At 49.3% G+C, this 8,250-nt stretch overlaps 1 long non-coding RNA gene across 1 annotated transcript; it reads right to left on the bottom strand.

Moving 5' to 3' along the window:
• Nucleotides 1–949: 949 nt before the first annotated feature.
• LOC102901918 lies at nt 950–8,001 on the bottom strand. The gene is made up of 3 exons (XR_440910.3): nt 7,938–8,001; nt 1,843–2,274; nt 950–1,247 (listed from the first exon to the last, which is right to left on the bottom strand). It is a non-coding gene; the product is annotated as an uncharacterized LOC102901918 (long non-coding RNA).
• Between the last annotated feature and the right edge of the window lie 249 nt (nt 8,002–8,250).

Genomic DNA, 8,250 nt, shown 5'->3' with positions numbered 1-8,250 from the left:
CCCCGCCTCCTCAAGGGGCCCCCCTTTTTAAAGCCATATTCTACCATATTTGAGGTCATAATAATAGCACTTAAGAGCAACAGAGTAGATGGAAGGAAGTGAAGCTGGACTGTAATCCCAACTGTCTCGTTAATGAACGGAGTAGCCCGAGAAGCATCACTTCCCCGTCCCCCCTCTCCCCGCCCCCCCCCCAGGCCTGCTTTGGCTCGCTGGTCAAGTCGGGACACAGGCACGGATCACTCAGTGCCCCCAGGGGACTGACAGCCACCAGGTAGATGAAGGGACCACGTGCAATACAAAGAGCTGTGCAAACACTAGCCGTTTCCCTCACTGATAACTCTGTAGAATGGGTATTATCATCACCATAAGACGGGGGTTATTATTTCTAATATAAATCATTGTCTTTTATCTTTTAAAACAAAAGAGGCTCGAGGCGCCTGTGGGTGGCTCAGCTGGCTGAGGGTCTTGTCTCTTGATTTTGATTCGGGCCATGATCCCACGGTCATGGGATCAAGCCCCGCATCGGGCTCCACGCTGAGCATAGAGCCTGCCTAGGACTGTTTCTCTCTCTCCTTCTGCCCCTCTCCTCCACTCACGCTTGCTCTCTCTCTCTCTCTCTCTCTCAAATAAATAAATGAAAAATTAAGAATAAAATAAAAGAGCCTAGAGACATGCTGCCCCAAATCACACCCTGCTAGTAAAATCACATTTCAGTCTCTGGCAGATAGAAACAGGCATACTTTTTCCTTTCATCATAGGAAGATTCTGCTATGTCTAATCCTCTGTGCCTAACCTAAGTGCTACACACATTAGAACTCTGTGTCACATACAAAAACACAGGCTGTGAATGAGAACCTAAAAGGACACACGTTTTTTAAATTTGTTTTCCATTCACAGATCCTTTTTGGCCAGCGTCCCGATTGCCACATATTCACTGATGACCTAAGAATAGCAGTAAAAATAACAATAGTATTTATTACTGTGTTAACAATGGCTCTCATTTATTGAACAGTTACTCTGTGCTGAGGACACCGCGGCAAGAGAGGAAGGAGATGTGGCTTAGCTACATTGTTTTGAACCTAGTGACTACATTGTAGGCTGTCCACAAAGACCCCCAAACAACTCAGGAAATAAAGCGTAACAACTCTAGAACATAAAGATGCTAGGTATTTGTACTCATCACCCAGGATTTTTCGGGATGGAGCTGTGGTCCGCGGGCAAAGGTTTATAGGCGACAGCTCCCTCACCTAAAAGGAAAGGAAAGAGAAGTTTCTATGCGAGAATTTAAAACACAGAGCCCCTTGCTCTCAGCCTAGTGGGTGAGATACCTCACGCTTGCTCTTTTGCCTGCCTTGGTAAATGAAGCGTTATGGTAACTAACACATTGTAAGGAAATACTTATAGGGAAATGAGGTTTGAAATACTAGAAAACTAAGTTAAACTTTATATAGACTGTAAACCCTTATTTTATTTTTTTCCAGTCTGGTGTTATTAATTTGCTTAAAGACTCTGTGGCATGTTTTATACAAGGAAAACCCTCACCCTGGCTATCACTCTTGTACCATTCAGAATACTTCCCAGCTATTCATCAAGAGGGTTAGGCAGACGATGGTTAATTTGTTTGTTTGTTTCATCATCTCCAGCATTTGGAGAACTTCTTAGTGTTTACAAAGCACGTTCCCACTCAGGCTCTCAGCTCAACTTCATACCACAGATGAGGACAATGAAATTTAGGGAGGTCACGGGACTTGTCCAAAGTTGCACGCTTAGTAAGAATTGGAGCCGGGAGTCCAACCTTTCAACCGCCCCCAAATCTCCTATGACTAAAGAGAAGCAAATCACCTTACTAAGACCTGCTGGGTTCAATGGGAATTTTTTTCAGTGACAATAGTCTAAGGAGGCACCAGAATAATGATAATGATGAGGCAGGGGCATCCCCAAAAGAAATGAGCACAGGACGCTTCTGGGATTTGAAGCCTTCCACCGGTTCGAAGCCCAGCTCCGTCTTTGGTAACAGTCACACTGCTCGCACGGGTGTGATTCTTATGTGTCTCATCCTTCCTGTCTCACTCGGATGTTAGTGGCACGAGGACAGAGCCGGTCATTCTTATTCACCATGGAATCCTCAGCAACTCAGCCCAGGGCCTGGCACAGAGCAGATGTTCACAGATTACGTCTTGAATATGTTTCTCCATCAAAGCAAGCTGCCGCTTCCCTCTGGGCTCTGCTTAGTCATTCGCAGAATGGCATAAGCCCGTTTAAGGGCTAGTAAGGCTTAAGGTAAAAAAAAAAAAAAAAGAAAGAAAGAAATGTTAGCTTCCCACTAAAGGGCAGTTCCCCCGCCTGCCTTTCTCGGTGGCTCGCCATCACACGGGTCCCGTCCTGGGATGGAATTCTCTGGAAGGCAGACAGTGATCCACATGGGAGTGGACGTTTGGGTGGTGCTGCTGTTTCTGAGCCGCAGAGCCACAGTGTGACACAGAGATGAAAAATGGCCTTGCTCTTAAGACCTGAAAGCAGCATCTCTCACTTTTAATGTTCTGCCAACGAAAATCTCCGCGTCTTTAAAGGACTGGGTGTTCCCCTCATATTGCCCCACTTAGCATTTGTGCTCTTTAAGGGAATAAACATTTCTGTTTGCTGGACAAAAGCAAAAGGAGATTCGGTAAATACACAACCCGTTTGATCAACACAGTTCACGCAAAGCTCCAAGCCGATTGCTCAAGATAGATGTGTCATGGACAAAAAACACAGCGTTCGGATCCTCCCCGACTGGGCTCCCCTCTATCCGTCCAATGTGAAGAGGCGACAGACTGGGACGGAAGAGCCTAGGCTGTAGTGTCAGACCTAAAGTCAACCCCAGTTAACCATGTTGGGGCACACACTTCTCTCTATTAGTGAGGCTTCCTCAGAGCAAATGAACCCATGAGATATATGTGGAGAAACTCAGAGAGATCTATTTTAAGGCGTCGCCCCCCCCCCCGGCTGTGGAGGCTGGCAAGTCTGAAATCCACAGGGCAGGCGGGCAGGCGGGCAGGCTGGAAATTCAGCTAACAGTTGATATTGCCGCTGAGTCTAAAGGCAATCTGGAGGCAGAATCCCTTCCTCCATGGGGGACCTCAGTCCTTTTTCACCTGGCCTTCAACTGATCGCGTAAGGCCCACCCTCTTATGAAGAGTAATCTGCTTTACTCCAAGTTGACTGACAGAAATGTTAATCGCGTCTGAAAAATACCTTTATTACATCCAGACTGACGGCAGACCAAACAACTGCGCTTGTAGCCTGACAAAGTGGACACATCAAATTAACCTTCGTGCTCTTCAGGCCTCGATTTCCTCATCCACGTACGACATCCCTGCAAAGTACTTAGAAAAGCGCCCGGCTTATCGCGGGTCCTGGACAAATGCCGTGCGAAGGAACCATGCAGTTCTATAAACATCAGTGGGGCCTCTACTGGGCACCAGGTGCTGTTCCAGCCCCTGGAGATGCAGAGAGGAACAGGACCTTGCCCTTGAGGAGGTTACCACCTAGGGAGGCAAATGCAGGTGGCAGCTGCCTACCACGGGTGACGTGAGCGTCCAGATGTCCAGAGAAGATGGGCCCACCAAGCTGAGAGAGACAGGGAAGGCCCCTTGGGGAAGGTGACGTCTGAACTGAATCGAAAAGCCTTAGCAGCATCCAGAAAGCGAGAAAAGGCAGTCCAGGCAGCAGTAAGACCACAGCCAGAGGCTTAGAAACCTGAAATGGCGCAGTGCACGTAAGAACCGGAGCTACAAGGGTGAGCTTGAGCGGCAGGGGGCAGGGGGGAGATGAAGCTGGAAATGGCAGTGAGGCCAGATCGTGAGGAACCTTGACACCGCAAGAAGGCGTGTTAGTGGCCCTACGGCTGCCATAACAAATTCACACAAACTCGGTGGCTGGAGCGGACAGAAACGTGCTCTCTCACGGCTCTGGAGGCCGGAAGTCTGAAATCAAGGTGCCGGCAGGCTCGGCCCCTCCTGGAGGCTCTGAGGGAGGATGGGTTCCATGCCTCTCGCCTGCGAAGGTTTCACTCCTACCCCTGCCTCCACCTTCACATGGTGCTCTCCCGGCGTGTGTGTGTGTGTGTGTGTGTGTGTGTCCAAATTTCCCTCTTATAAGGACACCAGTCATGGCATTAGCCGCCCCCCTCCCAACTCCAGTATGACCTCATTTTAACATGATATCAGCAAAGACTCTCTTTCCAAAGAAGGTCACATCCACAGGTACTAGGGGTTAAGACGAGAACATACCTTTGGGGGACCCACAATTCAATCTATGATACAAGGTAATGAGAGAGACGGTTAAGAGTTTTAGTTAGGAAGGTCTTCCGGGCTCTGACGGAAAGGGGAGATAAGACTAGAGGTCCCGTCCTGTGGTTCTGTTGCTTTGGTCACCAGGAAGCTCAGGGTAAAAAGTGTAACAGGTGTGCTGATGCATCCTTTTTGTGGAGGGACAGGGGGACACATGTACAGGGCATTACAGTTGTATTTCATTTATGAGCAGTATTTCTAACTGCCTCTTTTTTTTTTATCCTTTTATATCAGTCGGAGTCCTAACAGGAAACAGATGGAACCCTCAAATGAGGGTGATTCAAGAAGGGTTTATTTACAATGGGACACTTGCAGGGGCATGGGCTGGAGGTAGGGGAAGGACACAGTGGCCAGAGACTAGTTAGTCACAGCGGGTTCCAGGGGATGAAGCAGTCACCTGTCTAGAAAGAGAGTGTCTTGCTGAGGTCACCTTGAGAAGAGATGACCTCCTTTGTGGCAGGGACGTGGCCCACTCATGTCCTCACCTCCCTCTCCCTCTGACCTCCCCTCCCTCTCCCTCTGACCTCCTGAGGGCAACCCCCATGGCCAAACCCAATGTGGATCGAGAGGCAGTCCCCACAGGTCGGCACCCCAGGGCAGACAGCAGGATGGAGAAGGGTGCCGAGAGGGTCCGAGGGGACAAGCAGGAGCAAGTTTTATTTTCCCTCCATCCTGGTTGCCTCATTTATTTTTCATACTCTTTATGTTTGGGCCAGCTATGCCAAACCCTTCCTTCTTAGGCTAAAAAGGGCAATGATGGTCCAAAGAAAACGGGAAATGGAGGCAGCATCTCCTGTCCCCTTCACCAAGGGGCTTTTCGTCCCGAGCAGTTTGCAAACCATGTGTCACCGTCGGGTCACCCTGCACAGTCACAGAACGCTGACCCACCCCAGCATCAGAGCCCTTCGCGGACATTCTTCTGGCCACTCATCGAGTTACGTAAACTCCCGGCCAGCTCCCCATCTCCAGGGCTTTCCGAGGACATACTTGAGGCAAGAGTCATCCCGGCACGGAGTGCTTGTGACAGATGTTGCAGACTGCCACGCGGACGGGGCCCAGATGGAGTGCTGGAGGGGGCGGAGTGAGCCCTGGGAGGGTCCACGGGCTCTTCGTCTCACATGGAGAACACATCAAATCATTCCGTGCACATGCTGAGAAGCTCATCTTTCCTCCCTGAGCCCCAGCACACTTCAGGAGTCTGCAGACACAGGCACAGATGTCGGAACCAGAGGGGACCCTTGAGACCACCTAGCGCAAGCCCTTTGTAATATAGACGCACAGACGAAGGGCCAGAGAGGGCAGGGTAACAATGTGGCAGCTAGGGTTTGTCAATGATCTTCCAGCCAGTGCGCTCCGTGCTATGGTCCTTCGTTCGTACTGCTACTCATCAGGGATGACCGCGGACCTGTCACGTGCAGGGCACCATGCCCAACAATGGAGACACGCATGAGGACAGGCTGGCATTACCCTGTCTTCAGGGAGTCTACAGGATGATAGTCTGTCCACGACGATTGCTAATCCTTCCCTCTACCCTGCAGGGTCCGGGCAGGTGGTGGAGACCAAAGGGATCAAAGCAAACACAGCTCCCTTTTAAGAACCGAAAGAGTAGGGGCGCCTGGGTGGCTCAGTCGGTTAAGTGGCCGACTTCGGCTCAGGTCACGATCTCGCGGTCCGTGGGTTCCAGCCCCGCGTCGGGCTCTGTGCTGACCGCTCAGAGCCTGGAGCCTGTTTCAGATTCTGTGTCTCCCTCTCTCTGACCCTCCCCCGTTCATGCTCTGTCTCTCTCTGTCTCAAAAATAAATTAAAAACGTTTAAAAAAATTAAAAAAAAAAAAAAAGAACCAAAAGAGTAAAGAAAAGGAGGTTGCCCTGTGCGAGTTAACTATGAACAACTCATAGCGCATCACGGAGATGTGTGGACAGTCACAGAAGGAGGTGGAAAAGGCCTCCAGACCTGGAGGCCTGGATTGTAACCGGCGCACGTCATTGTTGTTTCTAAAGGAACAGGTTGTGTCCACGTGCAGGGTTTGGGTCAGGCATGGAGGCAGAGAAAATGGATAACGCAAGCTTTGTTTAGGAAAAGGTCGGAAGCTTTGTTTAGGAAAAAGTCAGCAGCTTTGTTTAGGAGAGGCCTCAGCCCTCTTACTGGCTTTCTCCCTGCTTTTAATTGAACGAAAGAGGAACAAAAGCCTGTTTTCCTTGACCTCGGGGAAACTTGGATTTTCTCTTCCAATCAGTCTTCTGACAACCAGTTGACTCCAACAACTGAAAGAGATGGGACTCAGCATTGGGCCGGCCCATGTCTCTGACCCACATTGTTTTATGACGCAGGCTCCCTTTAGAAGGGCTGTCGTCCGAGAAATCGCGTGTTGTACGGGAGGGAAGTGTGTGGACTTCTAGCGGGGAAGGACGGCGTCCTGGTGTCAGGCAAGCCTACCTTGAGCCCTGGCTTCACCAGTGAAAACTGTGACTTCTGGAACAAGCCTCTTATCTGTTAGGAGCCTCCGTTCTGTCATCTATATAATGGGGATGATTATACTCCTTACCGGAGGTCTGTGTTGTTGGTAGCACTCGATAATATGATCAAAAATCTTTAAATGCCTTCAGTCATTGTCAGTGTCAACAGATAGCCACTTACACTGCTCACTGGTTCATAACAGAAAGGTGATGGAGGCTTTTGCTGGATAACATTATTTTAAGCCAACTTTCTCTTACGTTTCTTTTCTTTTTTTTTTTTTTTTAATTTTTTTTTTCAACGTTTATTTATTTTTGGGACAGAGAGAGACAGAGCATGAACGGGGGAGGGGCAGAGAGAGAGGGAGACACAGAATCGGAAACAGGCTCCAGGCTCTGAGCCATCAGCCCAGAGCCTGACGCGGGGCTCGAACTCACGGACCGCGAGATCGTGACCTGGCTGAAGTCGGACGCTTAACCGACTGCGCCACCCAGGCGCCCCTTACGTTTCTTTTCTGATCACAGTGGAAAAAAAAGGAGAAAATACAACAAAGAATAACATGTTTAAATCCACAATCCCACAGTCCACATGTAACACTGTGAACACACTGGTATATTTCAGGTTTTTTTCCGTGTGTGTGTGTGTGTGTGTGTGTATAGAGGGAGAAAGACAAATGGCACATAAATGAAATTATACTTTAGGTATATGACCATTGTCCACAGAAAATGGTTCTGTGATGTTCTATCTAGGCACACACCATAATTTACAAAACCGTTCCCTTATTGTTAGGCTTTGGAATTTTTCCCAAGATTTTTGCTCTTGTCACACATGCGATAATGAAATTCTTTATGTAGAAATCTTTTCCACACCTCTCCTAATTTCCTTAGAAGATGATTCGCTCAGCAGAATTTTTGAACCAAAGGATATAAACTTCTTTAAGTCTGTAACACACTTTGTCAAGTTAACCTCCAATAGGTTTATACTAAATCACCCCGCCTTCCGCAGAATGTGAACACCCGCATTTAAAATTCTTCACTTCATAGGTGAAAGTGTTATGCCCAGAATTCGTGATTCCCAAAGACCACCAGGGAGCCGACTCCGATGCAAAAGCAAAGAGTCTTTATTCGAGCTAGCTCGAGCTCAATCTCCTACCTGCACCGATGTAGCGGTGAGATGCCGGGGAGAGAGAGCGAGTTTCAAAAGCACAAAGGTTTTATAGGGGTCTAGGGGCAGTTGGTGAGGTAATGGCTGTGGCCTCGGCCGATTGGCTGGGGAAGGGTCGTGGCCTCGGCCGATTGGCTGGGGAAGGGTCGTGGCCTCGGCCGATTGGCTGGGGAAGGGTCGTGGCCTCGGCCGATTGGCTGGGGAAGGGCCGGAGTCCTCTTACGCAGGTTGCCAGGAGTGTTTTGATCGGGAAGTTTGAACAGGTGAGCAGAAGGTTACTCAAGGGGAGGAGGCGTGGTCT

Source organism: Felis catus, chromosome C1 (genome assembly GCF_018350175.1).
Source record: "Felis catus isolate Fca126 chromosome C1, F.catus_Fca126_mat1.0, whole genome shotgun sequence".
In the NCBI taxonomy this organism is placed as follows: domain Eukaryota; kingdom Metazoa; phylum Chordata; class Mammalia; order Carnivora; family Felidae; genus Felis; species Felis catus.
Note: the sequence above shows the minus strand (reverse complement) of the source record. Positions and strands in the feature narration are given on the sequence as shown.